Source organism: Coregonus clupeaformis, unplaced genomic scaffold, assembly GCF_020615455.1.
Source record: "Coregonus clupeaformis isolate EN_2021a unplaced genomic scaffold, ASM2061545v1 scaf0271, whole genome shotgun sequence".
Lineage (NCBI taxonomy): Eukaryota > Metazoa > Chordata > Actinopteri > Salmoniformes > Salmonidae > Coregonus > Coregonus clupeaformis.
In genome coordinates this window covers 396098-416699 of record NW_025533726.1, presented here as the reverse complement: position 1 = coordinate 416699, position 20602 = coordinate 396098, and the positions used below count along the sequence as shown (strand labels likewise).

The window sequence follows — 20602 nt, the reverse complement described above, 5'->3', positions numbered from 1 at the left end:
CAAATGGAAGAAACACAAAATAACTGTCAATCTCCCTCGGCCTGGGGCTCCATGCAAGATCTCACCTCGTGGGTTGCAATGATCATGAGAACGGTAAGGAATCAGCCCAGAACTACACGGGATAATCTTGTCAATGATCTCAAGGCAGCTGGGACCATAGTCACCAAAAAAACAATTGGTAACACACTCTCCGTGAAGGACTGAAATCCTGCAGCGCCCGCAAAGGTCCCCCTGCTCAAGAAAGCACATATACAGGGCCGTCTGAAGTTTGCCAATGAACATCTGAATGATTCAGAGGAGAACTGGGTGAAAGTGTTGTGGTCAGATGAGACCAAAATGGAGCTCTTTGGCATCAACTCAACTCGCTGTGTTTGGAGGAGGAGGAATGCTGCCTTCCCTCAGCCAGGGCATTGAAAATGGGTCGGGAGGTATTCAAGCATGACAATGACCCAAAACACACGGCCAAAGCAACAAAGGAGTGGCTCAAGAAGAAGCACATTAAGGTCCTGGAGTGGCCTAGCCAGTCTCCAGACCTTAATCCCATAGAAAATCTGTGGAGGGGAGCTGAAGGTTCGAGTTGCCAAACGTCAGCCTCGAAACAATGACTTGGAGAAGATCTGCAAATAGGGAGTGGAACAAAATCCCTCCTGAGATGTGTGTACAAACCTGGTGGCCAACTACAAGAAACGTCTGACCTCTGTGATTGCCAACAAGGGTTTTGCCACCAAGTACTAAGTCATGTTTTGCAGAGGGGTCAAATACTTATTTCCCTCATTAAAATGCAAATCTATTTATAACATTTTGACATGCGTTTTTCTGGATTTTTTTGTTGTTATTCTGTCTCTCACTGTTCAAATAAACCTACCATTAAAATTATAGACTGATCATGTCTTTGTCAGTGGGCAAACGTACAAAATCAGCAGGGGATCAAATACTTTTTTTCCCTCACTGTACATGGGCTTGCTCCTATGTATCTCTCCGATTTGGTCCTGCCATACATACAGTACCTACACGTACGCTACGGTCACAAGACCGAGCCTCCTTATTGTCCCTAGAATTTCTAAACAAACAGCTGGAGGCAGGGCTTTTCTCCTATAGAGCTCAATTTTTTATAGAATGGTCTGCCTATCCATGTGAGAGATGCAGACTCGGTCTCGACCTTTAAGTCTTTACTGAAGACTCCTCTCTTCAGTAGGTCCTATGATTGAGTGTAGTTTGGCCCAGGGGTGTGAATGTGAGACGGAAAGGCACTGGAGCAACAAACCACCCTTGCTGTCTCTGCCTGGCCGGTTCCTGTCTCTCCATTGGGATTCTCTGCCTCTGACCCTATTACGGGGGCTTAGTCACTGGCTTACTGGTGCTTTCCATGCCGTCACTAGGGAGGGGTGCATCACTTGAGTGGGTTGGAGTGCTGACGTGATCTTCCTGTCCGGTTTGTAGCCCCCTCGGGCTCGTACAGTGGAGGAGATCTTCGTGGGCTATACTCAGCCTTGTCTCAGGGTAGTAGGTTGGTGGCCCTGTAGTGTCTCCCAACCACCCCTGTCTCAGCCTCCAATATCTATTCTGCAATAGTCTGTGGCGGGCTAGGGTCAGTCTGTTATATCTTCCTCTCTCCCTCCCATCCCAGTACCTGAGCAATGGACCATGCCTCAGGACTACCTGGCCTGATGACTCCTTGCTGTCCCCAGTCCACCTGGTCGTGCTGCTGCTCCAGTTTCAACTCTTCTGCCTGCGGCTATGGAACCCTGACCTGTTCACTGGATGTGCCACCTTGTCCCAGACCTGCTGTTTTCAACTCTCTCTCTCTACCACACCTGCTATTTCAACCTGCCCAGCTATGAAAAGCCAAGTGGCATTTACTCCTGATGTACTGACCTGTTGCAACCTCTACAGCCACTGTGATTTATTATTTGACCCTGCTTGTCATCTATGAACGTTTGAACATCTTGGAGAAAAATCTGGCCTTAATAGCCATGTACTGTTATATTCTCCACCCGGCACAGCCAGAAGGGGACTGGCCACCCCTCAGAGCCTGGTTCCTCTCTAGGTTTCTTCCTAGCTTTCTAGGGAGTTTTTCTTAGCCACCGTGCTTCTGCATCTGCATTGCTTGCTGTTTGGGGTTTTAGGCTGGGTTTCTGTATAGCACTTTGTGACATCGCCTGATGTAAAGGGCTTTATCAATAACATTTTATTGATTGATAAGTGGACATTATAAAGGGCCAAACAAATAGGCTACGTCTGGTTAGCAAATTCATTGTGTTTTTCAATATGTCCCATGCGCTGCTTTTCGTTGGCTACAGCTAGAGATGCTGCAAGTGTCATTTGGTTAGCTAGCAAGAAATGTGAATCGCTTTGCTAGGTAGCAGAACAGTTAGCATATCTCTTAGTTGTCAATCAAATGTGTTTGGCATCGATCAAATGGGGGCGGGCAACGGCAAGTTCCCATTCAGTTGTCAAAATGTGGGTTGGGAAAAGCATGTATTGGCAGGCGCTGCAGAAGGGACGAGCAGGCTACTATTCCGCATCATTTATCAGTGCAATTTGTCGGCCGAACTAAACTCAGCAAAAAAAGAACGTCCCTTTTTCAGGACCCTGTCTTTCAAAGATAATTATTAAAAACCCAAATAACTTCACAGATCTTCATTGTGAAGGGTTGTTTCCCATGTTTGTTCAATGAACCATAAACAATGAATAAACATGCACCTGTGGAACGGTAGTTAAGACACTAACAGCTTACAGACGGTAGGCAATTAAGGTCACAGTTATGAAAACTTAGGACACTAAAGAGGCCTTTCTACTGACTCTGAAAAACACCAAAAGAAAGATGCCCAGGGTCCCTGCTCATTTGCGTGAACGTGCCTTAGGCATGCTGCAAGGGAGGCATGAGGACTGCAGATGTGGCCAGGGCAATAAATTGCAATGTCCGTACTGTGAGGCGTCTAAGACAGCACTACAGGGAGACAGACGGACAGCTGATCGTCCTCGCAGTGGCAGAACGATGTAACAACACCTGCACAGGATCGGTACATCCGAACACCACACCTGCGGGACGGTACAGGATGGCAACAACAACTGCCAGAGTTACACCAGGAACGCACAATCCCTCCATCAGTGCTCAGACTGTCCGCAATAGGCTGAGAGAGGGTGGACTGAGGGCTTGTAGGCCTGTTGTTAGGCAGGTCCTCATCAGACATCCCGGCAACAACGTCGCCTATGGGCACAAACCCACCGTCGCTGGACCAGACAGGACTGGCAAAAAGTGCTCTTCTCTGACGAGTCACGGTTTTGTCTCACCAGGGGTGATGGTCGGATTCGCGTTTATTGTCGAAGGAATGAGCGTTACACCGGGGGCCTGTACTCTGGAGTGGGATCGATTTGGAGGTGGAGGGTCCGTCATGGTCTGGGGCGATGTGTCACAGCATCATCGAACTGAGGTTGTTGTCATTGCAGGCAATCTCAACGCTGTGCGTTACAGGGGAAGACATCCTCCTCCCTCATGTGGTACCCTTCCTGCAGGCTCATCCTGACATGACCCTCCAGCATGAGAATGCCACCAGCCATACTGCTTGTTCTGTCCGTGATTTCCTGCAAGACAGGAATGTCAGTGTTCTGCCATGGCCAGCGAAGAGCCCAGATCTCAATCCCATTGAGCACATCTGAGACCTGTTGGATCGGAGGGTGAGGCTAGGGCCATTCCCCCAGAAATGTCAGGAACATGCAGGTGCCTTGGTGGAAGAGTGGGGTAACATCTCACAGCAAGAACAGGCAAATCTGGTGCAGTCCATGAGGAGGAGATGCACTGCAGTACTTAATGCAGCTGGTGGCCACACCAGATACTGACTGTTACTTTTGATTTTGACACCCCCTCCCCCTTTGTTCAGGGACACATTATTCAATTTCTGTTAGTCACATGTCTGTGGAACTTGTTCAGTTTATGTCTCAGTTGTTGAATCTTGTTATGTTCATACAAATATTTACACATGTTAAGTTTGCTGAAAATAAACGCAGTTGACAGTGAGAGGATGTTTCTTTTTTTTGCTAAGTTTATTACCTCAATCACCCCAACTACCTCATACCCCAGTACACTGACTCGGTACCGTAGTCCTTGTATGCAGCCTCATTATTGTTATTTTATTGTATTATTTTATTGTGTTACTACTTTCCTTTTATCTATTTGTAAATTGTCTTACTTTTTAACTGCATTGTTTAGAAAGGGCTCATAGGTAAGCATTTCACGGTAAAGTCTACACTTGGTGTATTCTGCGATTTGTGACAAATAACATTTGATTTGTATTCATCCAACAGAGAATTAATGTCCTAAAAAAACTTGCAGTTGTAGGCTAATACCTGAGACCTATTGGGCCTATGCCTTTGCAATGGCCGGTGTGCATTTCACGCTACACTGCTCCATATCTCAAAGCCATATCAAATATCTTGGTTGTAAAATAGTTGCTATTGAGCTGAATATTAAGAGTTGAGAAATGCAATTTATACATACAGAAAACTAAGACCCTCCGCTCTTCAACAGGGACAAAGGGACGAAGCTGTGTTTTTCCTGCAATTGCATTTTGAAATGCTACACGATCAGAATGCCTTTTTCTCCTGAGTGCATGGGGGGAGAGCGAGTGGCTTGCTCATCACACAGCAGCAGGCCCCCAGCGAAACAATCACAGGGGCAGGGCTTATGCCTTCGTTACAGGAATCATGAGGATAATGCACTTTAATGTTTAACCAGATCATGGTTTTATGCCACTGTGATGTCACGAGAGGCTGTATCCTGGAGGGACGTTACATCCCCCTGAGATGGCTGCAAACCCAGACAGCTAAGTGGCTCCATCTGCTGGTATGGTGGGAACTCCAACCCTCTATGGCCAATCTTCCCACGCAGCTGGAAACCAATCAGGGGGTGATGAGCTGAAGGTTTGTTGAAGGGAAGAGACACGGTCTCCAAGCTGGGCTCTCTGGAGGAGAAAGAGTGCTGCACGTCCACTTCCATGAGGAATATAAGGATTTGGAGATACTTACCTTTGGGAAATACTCACCTTTGGATATATGCACCTGTGGAAATACGTGTGCGGACATTTGGAAGGACGTTTTGCTGGGTTGGCCACTAGCTGCAACGTGGAATACAGTAAGACTGGGGAAACGTTATTTGAGCGAGAGAGTTATGATTTTGGATGTGGAAGAGACATCCCTGAACTGTTAACCCTTAAAGAGCCACCAGAGAACAGAATTGTGTTATACTTTTCGTTAGTTTCCCAAGACCTTTAATAAAATCCTTGTTTTGGTCCTGGTCTCCTTGCACTACTTGAGCAATCCCGCTGAAAGCTGTGTGGCCTCTCGTGACATCACAGATGGTGGAGAATACGGGCACGCTCAAGCGTTAATAGTGCATGTCAGAGGAGGATACCGAAGGTTTGATCACCCAGTTTTCCAAGTTGGCCGTAGGCTCCCCGCCGACTGAAATGGAGGACATATTGAAAGCCCTTGTTGCTGGCCAGCAAGCCCAGATGCCAAGCAACCGTGGCTCTCTTGGAGGAGCAAAAGAAAGCCAACCTTCTGAAGGCAGAGGAGTTGCAGTTGCAGAGACAGAGGTGGTCAAAATACCCGCCCAATAAAGGCAAGTGACTTTATATCTAAGATGGGAGCTACCATCGATGACATTGAGGCATACCTGCATGCATTTGAGGCCCACGGCCACTAGGGAAGCCTGGCCCAAGCAACAGTGGGTTGGTCTGTTAGCCCCTTTGCCTTTCTAACCGGGAGAATCGCTGGAATGCTGTCCGGGACCTGGGCCCTGACCGGTTACTGACTATGATGCCCTGAAGTCTGAGATCCTCAGCGGATATGGACTCACAAAGTTTGGTATGGCCCAGCGCTTTCACAGCTGGACCTTCCAACCAGACCAACCTCCTCGGGCGCAGATGCATGAACTTGTCCGAATCGCAAGGAAATGGCTGGATCCGCAGAGGAATCCAGCAGCGGCGGTGGTGGAGGCCGTTGTGGTGGATCGTTACCTACGCGCCCTGCCTTATGAGGCAAAAACGGTTCATCAGTCAACAGGCCTGACCACGGCCTGATCTGACCGTGGAAGCTGTGGAAAAGTACCAGGCCACAGCGGAGATGCTGAATGCTTCCGAAAAGACCCCAGGAGGGCGGCCCCACCACAAATGGGAAGAACCCGTCCAAAGGACCCGTCTCGAACCCAGCCACGTCAGGGACTTATCCCGGCTCCAGGGGGAGCCAGAAACCAGGCGGGTCCAAGAAGAGTACACCAGGAGGGGGAAACTTCGACAGTGTTACCGGTGTGGGGGAGATGGGACATATCTCCTGGCAGTGTGGGAAACCAGCCGATGAACCTATGCCCACTGCGGAGTCCTCCAGCTCAGCACCCACACACCGTTTTGCCTCGCTCTTGGGAGTCGTAGATGGCGGCCCAGATCGACCCCCCACCTGCCCGACTGTGAATCACCATGATGTGGAGGCCTTACTGGATTCTGGTAGCCGGGCCACCCCTGGTGCGTAAGGGGATTTGGTGGGCCCAACGTGTCTGACCCCGGGAAAGTCCTCCCAGTTTCCTGTGTCCATGGGGACACCAGAGAATACCCCATTACTGAACTTACATGACCAGCACACGGGAACCATACACACGACGGCGGGGGTGGTTGATTCCCTCCCCGTCCCTGTCCTAATTGGACCGAGAGCTGCCCAGCCTTTTACCCACTCTGGAGAGAGTCTCAGGAGAGGATAACCCGAGTACCTCGGAAACGGAGGGCAAGACTCATCCTGGGAAGGCTCCGGTGCAATCCTCCGAATTACTCACTCCCGCCCGGGCTCTGATAGGGATGGCAGGTGCCCAGACCGACACAGAGACGGAGCTACAGAATCTGGACAAAGAACTGTCTGGTCTGAAGGGGACCGCTGAGAGGTATCGTTTGTTAAAGCAACAGTTAGACATGAAGACAGAAGAGTTAGATATCCTCCAGGCTAAACTCCAACAGAGCTCCTTCCACAAGCAACAGGAGGAGCTGGAGAGGCTGCGCAGGACCATCGAGGAGTGTGAGGAGACCCTCGCAGTAGTAAGGAGGTCCAGAAGAAGGCAGAGGAGAAGTACAAGGTGTTGGAGAACAAGATGAAGAATGCGGAGGCAGAGAGAGAGAAGGAACTGAAAGCTGCTCAACAGAAGCTAAACTCTGCTAAAACCAAGGCTGATGCGTTCAGTAAGAAACTCAAGGAGAGACAACAGGAGGCTGAGTCCCCTGGTCCTAGAGGTGGAGGAGTTGAAGAGAGAGCAGGCTGGCAAGCACCACGTGCAAAGCGGACGCCCTCTCCCGGCGTGATGCCTTCTTCGCTGCCTTTACCCGACGAGGGCGTCGGTCCCGAGGAGGGGGATGTGTGATGTCACGAGAGGCTGTGTCCTGGAGGGACGTTACATCCCCCTGAGATGGCTGCAAACCCAGACAGCTATGGCTCCATCTGCTGGTATGTCGGGAACTCCAACCTCTATGGCCAATCTTCCCACGCAGCTGAAACCAATCAGGGGGTGATGAGCTGAAGGTTTGTTGAAGGGAAGAGACACGGTCTCAAGCTGGGCTCTCTGGAGGAGAAGAGTGCTGCACGTCCACTTCCATGAGGAATATAAGGATTTGGAGATACTTACCTTTGGGAAATACTCACCTTTGGATATATGCACCTGTGGAAATACGTGTGGGCATTTGGAAGGACGTTTTGCTGGGTTGGCCACTAGCTGCAACGTGGAATACAGTAAGACTGGGGAAACGTTATTTGAGCGAGGGAGAGTTATGATTTTGGATGTGGAAGAGACATCCCTGAACTGTTAACCCTTAAAGAGCCACCAGAGAACAGAATTGTGTTATACTTTCGTTAGTTTCCCAAGACCTTTAATAAAATCCTTGTTTTGGTTGAACCTGGTCTCCTTGCACTACTTGAGCAATCCCGCTGAAAGCTGTGTGGCCTCTCGTGACATCACACCACCCAAAAAAGCTGGGTGTTTCTTAGTGAGGTGATAATGTAGATTGTGTTCTTTCTCGTTTATAGGCACCCTTTCCGTTTTCCGAATCATGATCTTGGCTGTTTACCTGAAGACAGAGTCGGAGCAGGTCTCTTTGCTGATGCCGTGATTTACTTGAATTTGAGTTTGCTTGACCTCAGCTCAGCCTATCAGAAAAACCGAGCCGGCCCATCCTGGTAGCGGGGCTGGCCGTTGCACACTCATCAGTCAAGAGGCTTATATAGATAAGTCTATTAGAGAAAATCCCATAAAATCAACAACAAAACTTCTTAACAGGCACATCCCATATGAAAAAATTCATATATTACATAGATTTTAACAACATATATGTACATGTAATTTGATCCCCTGCTGATTTTGTATGCTTTGCCCACTGACAAAAAATTATCAGTCTATAATTTTAATGGTAGGTTTATTTGAACAGTGAGGAAATACAACAAAACATCCAAAGCATTCAAAAATGTTATAAATTATTTCATTTTAATGAATATAAGTATTTGACCCCCTCTCAATCAGAAAAATTTCTGGCTCCCAGGTGTCTTTTATCTGAGCTGAGATTCACACTCTTAAGTTCTTTATCTTATTACTGTATAACTCCACTTCAAGCATCAATCAATCAGATTCCAAACTCTCCTCCATCAAACAAAGTCTCCAAGGATGTCAGGGACAAGATTGTTGACCTACACAAGGCTGGAATGGGCTCACAAACCATCGCCAACGCTTGGTGAGAGGTACAACAGTTGGTCAATTTTTTTCAAATGGAAAGACAATTTCAATCTCCTTCGGCCTGGGGCTCCATGCAAGATCTCACCTCGTAGTTGCAAGGGATCATGAAACTGAGAATCAGCCCAGAGCTACTCGGGAGGGATCTTGTCCAATGATCTCCGCCCAGCTGACCATAGTCACCAAAAAACATTGTGTAACACACTCGCCGTGAAGGACTGAAATCCTCCAGTGCCCGCAAGGTTCCCTGCTCAAAGAAAGCACATATACAGGCTCATCTGAAGTTTTGCCAATGAACATCTGAATGATTCGAGGAACTGGGTGAAAGTGTTGTTCAGATAGACCAAAATGGACCTCTTTGGCATCAACTCAGCTCGCCGTGTTTGGAGGAATCTCCTATGACCGCATAAAACACCATCCCCACCGTCAAACATGGAGGTGGAAACATTATGCTTTGGGGTTGTTTTTTCTGCTAAGGGGACACATTCCCCATCAGACGATGGACGGCGCCATGTCTCAAATCTTGGGTGAACCTCCTTCCCTCAGCCAGGCATTAATGTCTATGTATTCCATCATACAATACCCAAACACCCCGCCAAGCCCACAAGGGTGGCTCAAGAAGATGCACATTAAGGTCCTGGGTGGCTAGCCAGTCTCCGGGACCTTAATCCCATAGAAAATCTGTGGAGGGAGCTGAAGGTTCGAGTTATCAAACGTCAGGCTCGAAACCTTAATGACTTGGAACGTCTGACCACTACAAGAAACGTCTGACCTCTGTGATTGCCAACAAGGGTTTTACCACTAAGTACTAAGTCATGTTTTGCAGAGGGTCAAATACTTATTTACCTCATTAAAATGCAAATCAATTTATAAAATTTTTTACATGCGTTTTTCTGGATTTTTTTTGTTGTTATTCTGTCTCTCACTGTTCAAATAAACATACCATTAAAACTATAGACTGATCATGTCTTTGTCAGTGGGCAAACATACAAAATCAGCAGGGGATCAAATACTTTTTCCCTCGCTGTATACTGAACAAAAATATAAACCCAACATGTAAAGTGTTGGTCCCATGTTTCATGAGCTGAAATAAAAGATCCCAGAAATGTTCCATATGCACAAAAAAGCTTATTTCTCTCAAATGTTTTGCACAAATTTGTTTACATCCCTGTTAGTGAGCATTTCTCCTTTGCCAATATAATCGCTCCACCTAACAGGTGTAGCATATGTGGTCCTCTGTAGCTCAATTGGTAGAGCATGGCGCTTATAACGCCAGGGTAGTGGGTTCGATCCCGGGACCACCGGCATACGTAAAATGTATGCACATGACTGTAAGTCGCTTTGGATAAAAGCGTCTGCTAAATGGCATATTATATTATTATATATTATATATTATATTATTACTATATCAAGAAGCTGATTAAACAGCATGATCAGTACACAGGTGCACCTTCACAATAAAAGGCCACTCTAAAATGTGCAGTTTTGTCACACAACACAATGCCACAGATGTCTACATTTTGAGGAGGCTCAATTGGCATGCTGACTGCTGGAATATCCACCAGAGCTGTTGCCCACATCAACCCAGTCTCTCATTAATTATGTACTATATGTAACAAATTAGCACAATGTTTTTCCTATGTACTAATAGCACAAACTTATGGCGCAACCAGATACCTCTGATGCCATGCCCCTTCTGAATCTCTTTAAACTCGATGCGCCCTGAGTTTGTGCTATTAGTGCAAATAAACAGAACTGCTTATTTGGTTGAAGCTAGCCTAACGTTAGCTATTTTACAGTGAGAATGAGGTAAATTATTGGACAAGAAATGACAAATAATCTAGTATTTTCTGTATTTTGGACCGCATAATTCTAAACTCATTTATTTCTATCAGTGATGTATATTGGTTCTTCTTGTAGACAGGAAGTGATATTTATTAGCTCTGGCCAATAGTATCTTGTATGCTAACGTTAGCTTTTTGGTTCCCTCCGGTTGCAACCCCAGTGAACATTGGGCCTTTTTAGCTAGCTGCTCGCCGTTATTAATTATGTAAAAAGACAATCAATGATATCAATAGTATAAGCACATGAAATACTTTTTAGCAAATTATTGAGGTATTTATTTCATGATTTAAAAGTGTCTGGCAGTGAGTGACGGACTGTGAAACTCAACCTCCCAAGATTTTGTAGTACCGGAACTGACGTTTTATAATTTGTACCGGAACTGACCGTTGTGTTCGTTCTGTGGTTTTGTTGATTACCGCACCCAATTTCAAATGAACAATAACTCGCGTAGAATACATAACATATAACAGAATAAACTATTTTGCCTTTTAATTAGTTATTTGATGGCGTAGCTAGTTTATTTATGGCCTGTGTGTCCCATAGAAATATGATTACATAGCTACACAGGTGTCTGCAGACATTTTAAACTGTAAACTGGAATACTCTTTTTTGCTGTCTGTATATCTAGTTCATAAATAATAATACCACCTTTGTTCGCACCTGAGATGTTAATTAATTAAAACAGATAAATAACAAAAACATTTTAGTGTTAACTGTGGAGGCTTTTGCTTTTGCACAATATAACACAGTTATAATCAACCATCCACAATGTATACCAATTTACTTCTATCATGTGTGAATCTACTATATATACAGTGGGGAAAAAAGGTATTTAGTCAGCCACCAATTGTGCAAGTTCTCCCACTTAAAAAGATGAGAGAGGCTTGTAATTTTCATCATAGGTACACGTCAACTATGACAGACAAAATGAGAAAAAAATCCAGAAAATCACATTGTAGGATTTGTAATGAATTTATTTGCAAATTATGGTGGAAAATAGGTATTTGGTCAATAACAAAACTTTCTCAATACTTTGTTATATACCCTTTGTTGGCAATGACACAGGTCAAAACGTTTTCTGTAAGTCTTCACAAGGTTTTCACACACTGTTGCTGGTATTTTGGCCCATTCCCTCCATCCAGATCTCCTCTAGAGCAGTGATGTTTTGGGGGCTGTCGCTAGGCAACACAGACTTTCAACTCCCCTCCAAAAGATTTTCTATGGGGTTGAGATCTGGAGACTGGCTAGGCCACTCTAGGACCTTGAAATGCTTTTACGAAGCAACTCCTTCGTTGCCCGGGCGGTGTGTTTGGGATCATTGTCATGCTGAAAGACCCAGCCACGTTTCATCTTCAATGCCCTTGCTGATGGAAGGAGGTTTTCACTCAAAATCTCCACGATACATGGCCCCATTCATTCTTTCCTTTACACGGATCAGTCGTCCTGGTCCCTTTGCAGAAAAAACAGCCCCAAAGCATGATGTTTCCACCCCCATGCTTCACAGTAGGTATGGTGTTATTTGGATGCAACTCAGCATTCTTTGTCCTCCAAACACAACGAGTTGAGTTTTTACCAAAAAGTTCTATTTTGGTTTCATCTGACCATATGACATTCTCCCAATCCTCTTCTGGATCATCCAAATGCACTCTAGCAAACTTCAGACGGGCCTGAACATGTACTGGCTTAAGCAGGGGGACACGTCTGGCACTGCAGGTTTGAGTCCCTGGCGGCGTAGTGTGTTACTGATGGTAGGCTTTGTTACTTTGGTCCCAGCTCTCTGCAGGTCATTCACTAGGTCCCCCGTGTGGTTCTGGGATTTTTGCTCACCGTTCTTGTGATCATTTTGACCCCCACGGGGTGAGATCTTGCGTGGAGCCCCAGATCGAGGGAGATTATCAGTGGTCTTGTATGTCTTCCATTTCCTAATAATTGCTCCCACAGTTGATTTCTTCAAACCAAGCTGCTTACCTATTGCAGATTCAGTCTTCCCAGCCTGGTGCAGGTCTACAATTTTGTTTCTGGTGTCCTTTGACAGCTCTTTGGTCTTGGCCATAGTGGAGTTTGGAGTGTGACTGTTTGAGGTTGTGGACAGGTGTCTTTTATACTGATAACAAGTTCAAACAGGTGCCATTAATACAGGTAACGAGTGGAGGACAGAGGAGCCTCTTAAAGAAGAAGTTACAGGTCTGTGAGAGCCAGAAATCTTGCTTGTTTGTAGGTGACCAAATACTTATTTTCCACCATAATTTGCAAATAAATTCACTAAAAAATCCTACAATGTGATTTTCTGGAGAAAAAAAATCTCCAATTTGTCTGTCATAGTTGACGTGTACCTATGATGAAAATTACAGGCCTCTCTCATCTTTTTTAAGTGGGAGAACTTGCACAATTGGTGGCTGACTAAATACTTTTTCCCCCCACTGTATATATATATATTTCATTGTCTCACAGTATATGATCACCCATTCTGGTACTTTCTTTTCTACGTTAACATACAATAATGTTTATGTTCAACCAAATAGAGAAATGAGCTTGAGCAAAGAGCGGGATGCGACAGGTGGCATTTGAGGAGGCTCTTCGAGAATGCTATTGCACAGCCTTACAATTTCAACATGTAGCTGTAAGTGATATTTCTTCCCATTTTCCCAGTATATTTTAGGGCAGTTGAATTGTGGGTACATACCCACAATGTTGTTGTGTTGTAATTTTTATGTTTGATTTGAATACTTTAGGATCAGAACGAGCGAGCTGCAAGCGACAGTCACCTGCTCCTGCCACTAGCCTTGCCCCTGTTCAATGAATAGAGCGGGACAGCAGAGGGTACATAATTCACAAAAGACCTGGACAAAAAAGGTCTAAGAGACCTCAACACATGGTAAGTGTTATGTACCTATTTGGTTGTGTGTTTGTTTACGCATGTAAAAGTGTAAAAAAAAATCTAAATAGATAACATATGCCAGTCCTGGCTGCCTCATGTTAATTGTATATTATTGTCATCAAAAGTCACAGCGGAGGACATGGACCTTACCGGAACAGGTGACCTTATTGCAGCTAATGGCGGGGTGAGTACCGCCTTAAATAGGAAGCTTGACCCTGGGGCATCTGACCCTAAAATAGGATTTCCCAACCCTCTCCGCTGGCCTAAATTGCCACACCTGATTTAATTAGTCAAAGGCTTGATGATTAGTTTACTAATTGAACCATGTGTGGCAGTTAAGAGTTAAAACAAAAATGTGAAACGTCTGGAGGGGCCGAGGAGAGGTTTGGGAAACTCTACCCTAAAGGAACCCCAAGGGAGATGCCAGAGTGAGATCTCCCTTGGGGGATTTCTTAATAGACTTATCAAGGCTAGGATCGTTACACTACTCCCTCGGTTCAGAAAACACAACCTGTGCTTCTCTATCACAAATCCCCTCACGCCTTAACAGGACATGCTTTTGACCCTCATACACTATCCTACTTCTGCTCATCAGAGTAGCAAATGGTAGGAGGGGGTATTGACCTGAGGAAGGCTAGGAAGCCAGGTCGCTTGACCCTAAGAAAATCATGCTCCACACAACAACCCCAAGAGAGTAAGGGCCTCATCAAGGCTAGCGTCATTCAACTTGTCAGGCAGCATGACTACTTGGTACTAGTACTAAATGCAGTTGCAATATACTGACCAATTTTAGCTGGCTCACTGGCTTTCATTTCAATGTGAGAGTTGTCTATGGCCCTCTCCTCTGTGTCGTACAGCCGCGACAGTGCGTCTGCCTTCACGTTCTTTGTGCCTGGTATATAGGACAGCGTGAAATCAAACTGGGTGAAGAACAAGGCCCACCTGGCCTGGCGAGGGGTTCAGCCTCCTCGCTGCCCCGGATGTACTCCAGGTAACGGTGGTCAGTCCAGACGAGGAAAGGGTGTTTCGCCCCTCGAGCCAGTGCTTCCACGTGGTCAGGGCTCTGACAACAGCCAACAGCCAACAGCTCCCGATCTCCAACGTCATAGTTCTGCACTGCCGGGCTGAGCTTCTTAGAGAAGAAGGCACAGGGGCAGAGCTTGGGTGCATGCCCGAGCGTTGGGATAGGACAGCGCCTACCCCTACCTCGGACGATCCACCTCCACTACGAACGGCAATGATGGATCGGGATGGGCCAGTACCGGGGCTGAGGTGAACAGAGCCCTCAGGTTACTGAAAGCCCTGTCAGCCTCAGCAGACCAACGGAACCGGGACGGCCCACCCTTCAACAGAGAGGTGATGGGAGCTGCGACCTTGCCAAAGCCTGGGATAAACCTCCGATAGTAATTGGCAAAGCCAATGAAGCGCTGCACCTCCTTTACCGTGGTTGGAGGCGGCCAATTACGCACGGTTGAAATGCGGTCTCCCTCCATCTCCACACCTGAGGTGGTGATGTATACAGAGGAAGGAGACAGATTTTTGGAAGAACAGACACTTTTCTGCCTTGGCATATAGGTCATGCGCGTAGCGGAATACAACCAGAATGTCATCGATGTAGACCACCACACCGCGACCAAGCAAGTCCCGAAACACCTCGTTCACAAAGGACTGGAAGACTGATGGCGCATTCATCAACCCGTATGGCATCACCAGGTATTTGTAATTCCCTGTGGTTGTGCTGAATGCTGTCTTCTACTCGTCCCGTTCCCGGACACGCACCAGGTTGTACGCACTCCTGAGATCTAATTTCGTGAAGAAGCGCGCCCCATGCATTGATTCAATAACAGAGGAGATGAGGGGTAGAGGGTAACTATAGCGAATGGTAGTTTGATTAAGTGCACGGTAATCAATGCAAGGGCGCAGACCTCTGTCTTTCTGCTTCACGAAAAGAAACTCGAGGAGGCGGGTGAAGTGGAGGGATGTATGAACCCCTGGTGCAGGGACTTGGAGACGTATGTCTCCATAGCCACTATTTCAGCCTGCGACAGGGAATATACATGACTCCTGGGAGGCACAGCGTCTAACCGGAGGTTTATCGCACATTCCCCCGCCCGATGGGGTGGTAATTTGTTCGCCTGCGTTTTGGAAAACGCGTGCGCCAAGTCGAGATATTCGGGGGGAATGCGCACGGTGGAGGTAGTGTCTGGACTTTCCACCGTGGTTGCACCAACGGAAACAGCTAGACACCAACCCTGACACTCTCGTGACCACCCCGTGAGAACCCTCTGCGGCCATGAAAAGGTGGGGTCGTGTAGTGCTAGCCAGAGAAGGCCCAACACAACAGGGAAATCAGGGAAGTCAATAATATAAAAGGAGATTTGCTCCCTATGGGTCTCCTGCGTAATCATAGTGACTGGTGCTGTAACCTCCTTAACAAAACCTGACCCTAATGGTCGACTGCCAAGTGCTTTGATGGGCAATGGAATGGACAGGGGAACCAATGTAATACGCAGACTATTAGCTAAAGACCTGTCCATAAAGTTCCCAGCTGCACCTGAATCGACCTCGCCTTACACTGGGGAACTACCGTGTAATCAGGGAAGTGGACGTGGATGTGAAATGCGCAGCAGAGGGCTCTGAACGAGTGTGGGTTTGCGCTACCTGGGGTGACGCGAGTGCCCTGCCTGCCGCCTCCATTTTCCCGGATTGCTGCACCACCCAGCTCCATCGGAACGCGATCCGGGTTGAAGGGGGGTGAAACAGGCAGGCCCCTTCCAGGACGTCCTCTCGAAGCCAGCAGGTTGTCCAACCGGATGGCCATGTCCACCAGTTGGTTGAAGGTCAACGTGGTATCCCGGCAGGCTAGCTCCCTTAGGATGCCCTCACGCAGGCTGCACCGGAAGCAGTCGATGAGGGCCCGCTCGTTCCACCCGGACCCAGCCGCTAGAGTTCTAAACTCCTCCTTCACTCCAGACCGCGTTGGCCCACTCCAGGGCTTTCCCTGAGAGGCAGGAGACGAGGGCGGACACCTTCTCCCGACCCGATGGAGCCGGGCTGATGGTGGTAAAATAGAGGTCCAACTGCAGGAGGAAACCCTGGCAGCGCCCGCTGTCCCGTCATATTCTCTCGGTCGAGACAGGTGAATACCTCTGAGCGCTGGAGTGTGGGTGGCTGGATCCCGTCACTCAGCTGGTTCCGCAGGGTTGGGTCCTCTCCTCTCCAGGTGCTGGACGACCTGGAGAACCCGATCCATCGCTTCGCCCAAGCTGGCTAACATGTTAAAATGCTCCCCGGACCCGCCCCGACTCCAGGCATATTCCCCGCTCCTGCTGACTCCATGCTGTTGGGTGTGTGATTCTGTAGCGGGTGATTTGGACGGAGTCAGGTGCAGGAGGGGTAAATCACAGAATAAATGGTTTATTCTGCAAATACAGCGTACGCAGCAATGCGTAAAACAACTACAGTGCGGTAATAACGGCACACTGGAGAAAACAAAACACATGGTTAGAATACCGGCGATACTACATAAAGCTCCACCGAGCTATCGACACCTCCGCATGAAACAATCACACACAAAGTCATGGGGGACAGGGGAATACTTATACAGGACTGATGAGGGGATATGAACCAGGTGTGTGTAAAAACAAGACAAAACAAATGGAATGATGTGATGAGGAGTGGCAGTGGCTAGAAGGCCGGTGACGGCAAACACCGAAGCCTGCCCGAACAAGGAGAGGAGGCAGCTTCGGAGAAGTCGTGACAATATCCTCTGGCATGTTGATGTTCTCCATATCCATATCCAGAATGATTTTGCAGTGCATGGTGATTGAACAGAGTTTCCTGTTATATTCACATCAGAGGTGTAGGGAGGGTGAAGTCTGTGAATCGAAAAAATAATAGTTATACAGATGATTAACAAAACATGCACATGACAGTATTCATACCTTGGTTTTTGTGGTAAATGTGAATGAAAAAAACTGTTTTAGTTAATGGTTTTCATACACATACCTTGTCCATAATGTAGAGGCCTATGGGATTTTCATTGAAGAGTTAAGGGAGGAGGATGGTACATGTGATCTGCATAACATACCAATACTAATTGATACACCTTTGTATGCCTCCTCGTCTGTATACCTGCAGACACAGACACAAAAGTGAGCAGTTCAGTCATCTGCACCCAATACAGCTAGCCTTCAACATATTCTTATAGCCTACAGTACATATTCTTACCTCTTTGTTATTTGTATATCCATTGAATTGTGTCCATTTTCTGTTTTAGAAAGAATTGCACAAATATGTCATCAGAAAACAATATTAATTTAGATCATACAAGGGACAAACCTTACCTTAAATTGAGAAGATCTTTACATTTTTCAGTTAAGTGCCTGCACCTGCTGTCCTTTCAAATTCAAATCCAAATGTTTCAGTTGGACAGTTAGATTCTTGCAAGAACTCCCACCAACTAAGGAGGTTCCTCGATGAACCCCACCTCCTATGGGGTTCTTGGACCCTACGGTTCTTCGAAGAACTTTGAGGATCTTAGAAGAACCCTTGTTGAACCCTAATTTTTAGAGTGTACCTAGCTAAATGATACAAAAGATTACTTACATTGTATGGGGTCTGTCCATAGGCAGCTGAGGCTCAAGACCAGAAGGATCCACTGCAGGAGGGAAAAATAAGATCATTTTTTTGTAGGAATAATCTATCTAGCTAGCTAGCCAGTTCTATCATAGACACCTAACCCTCTCTAAAGCTACGCTCTAAAATGAAGGGTTCAACAAGGGTTCTTCTAAGATCCTCAAAGTTCTTCAAAGAACCTTAGGGTTCTTGGCACTGAAAATTGCCCCCCAAAAGATTCTTCCAAGAACCCCATAGGAGGTGGGGTTCATCGAGGAACCTCCTTAGTTGGTGGGGGGTTCTTGCAAGAACCTAACTGCCCAACTGAAACATTTGGATTTGAATTTGAAAGGACAGAAGGTGCAGGCACTTAACTGAAAAATGTAAAGATCTCCTCAATTTAAGGTAAGGTTTGTCCCTTATATGATCTACATTTATATTGTTTTATGATGATACCATCTACCTTTTCATATTTGTGCAAGTCTTTCTAAAAACAGAAAATAGACACAATTCAATGGATATCAATCAACAAAGAGGTAGGAATATGTTGAAGGCTAGCTGTATTGGGTGCAGCTAGCCTTCAACATATTCCTACCTCTTTGTTGATTGATATCCATTGAATTGTGTCTATTTTCTGTTTGACTATGACTGAACTGCTCACTTTTGTGTTTGTGTCTGCAGGTATACAGACAAGGAGACATACAAATATATGTCAATTGGTATTGGTATGTTATGCAGATCACATGTACCATCCTCCTCCCTTACCTCTTCAATGAAAATCACATAGGCCTCTACATTATGGACAAGGTATGTGTATGAAAAACATGATCAAAACAGTTTTTTTCATTCACATTTACCACAGAAACCAAGGTATGAATACTGTTGTGTGCATGTTTTGTTAAACATCGGTACAATTACAATTTTTGGTTTCACAGACTGCAAAATCATTCTGGCTATGGATACGGAGAACATCAACACATTAACATCAACACGCCAGAGGATATACCCATTGGACTTGAGGCTCTGCTGGGAGTTTACCTCATATTTAGATTTTTTTATTCTGCTTTGCCACTAAAATCATAATAAACACTAACAACTAAAATATTGTGTTATTGTTATGCGTATTAATAATATAATATGCCATTTAGCAGACGCTTTTATCCAAAGCGACTTACAGTCATGCGTGCATACATTTTTACGTATGGGTGGTCCCGGGGATCGAACCCACTACCCTGGCGTTACAAGCGCCATGCTCTACCACATTGAGCTACAGAGGACCACAATAATAGGGGAGGGGGGATAGTTAAAAAGTCACTCTGGATAAGAGCGTCTGCTAAATGACTAAAATGTAAAAATGGTACCAGAGGTAAATGAGACTCAACGTTATCATCAGGGTAGAAGGTTGTGATGTGTGTATTTTACACGTTTTAATCCATATGGGATGGGCCGTCAGTCCATGTCACCTTTTTAAATCCATTTTTTTATATACACTGAGTGTACAAAAACACCTTCCTAATATTGAGTTTTACCCCCTTTGCCCTCAGAACAGCCTCAGATTAGTCGGGGCATGGACTCTACAAGGTGTCGAAAGCGTTCCACAGGGATGCTGGCCCAAGTTGACTCAAATGCGTCCCACAGTTGTGTCAAGTTGGTTGGATGTCCTTTGGGTGGTGGACCATTCTTGATACACACACAGGAAACTGTTGAGCGTGAAAAAACCCAGCAGCGTTGCAATTCTTGACACACTCAAACCGGTGCACCTGGCACCTACTACCATACCCCGGTCAAAGGCACTTAAATATTTTGTCTTTCCCATTCACCCCTCTGAATGGCACACATACACAATCCATGTCTCAATTGTCTCAAGGCTTAAACATCCTTCTTTAACCTGTCTCCTCCTCTTCATCTACACTGATTGAAGTGGATTTAACAAGTGACATCAATAAGGGATCATGTGGTCCTCTGTAGCTCAGCTGGTAGAGCACGGCGCTTGTAACGCCAAGGTAGTGGGTTCGATCCCCGGACCACCCATACAGCAAAATTTTCAAATGTATGCACCATGGCTGTAAGTCGCTTGGATAAAAGCGTCTGCTAAATGGCATATTATTATTATTATTATAGCTTTCACCTGGATTCACCTGGTCAGTCTAACATCAAAGCGGTGACCCAATCCTGCAGGTTCATGCTCTACAACATTCGCGAGTACGACCCTACCTTACAGAAAGCGGCAAAGGTCCTAATCCAGGCACTTGTCATCTCCGTCTGGATTACTGCGAACTCGCTGTTGGCTGGGCTCCCTGCCTGTGCCATTAAACCCCTACAACTTATCCAGAACGCTGCAGCCCGGTCTGGTGTTCAACCTTCCCAAGTTCTCTCATGTCACCCCGCTCCTCCGCACACTCCACTGGCTTCCAGTTGAGGCTCGCATCTACACAAGACCAGGTGCTTGCCTACGGAGCTGTGAGGGGAACGGCACCTCTACCTTCAGGCTATGATCAGACCCTACA

At 46.3% G+C, this 20602-nt stretch overlaps 1 pseudogene; it reads right to left on the bottom strand.

The window, feature by feature from the left end:
* The window catches only part of LOC123484312, a 69026-nt pseudogene that overhangs the window by 31847 nt on the left and 16577 nt on the right, over nucleotides 1-20602 (bottom strand).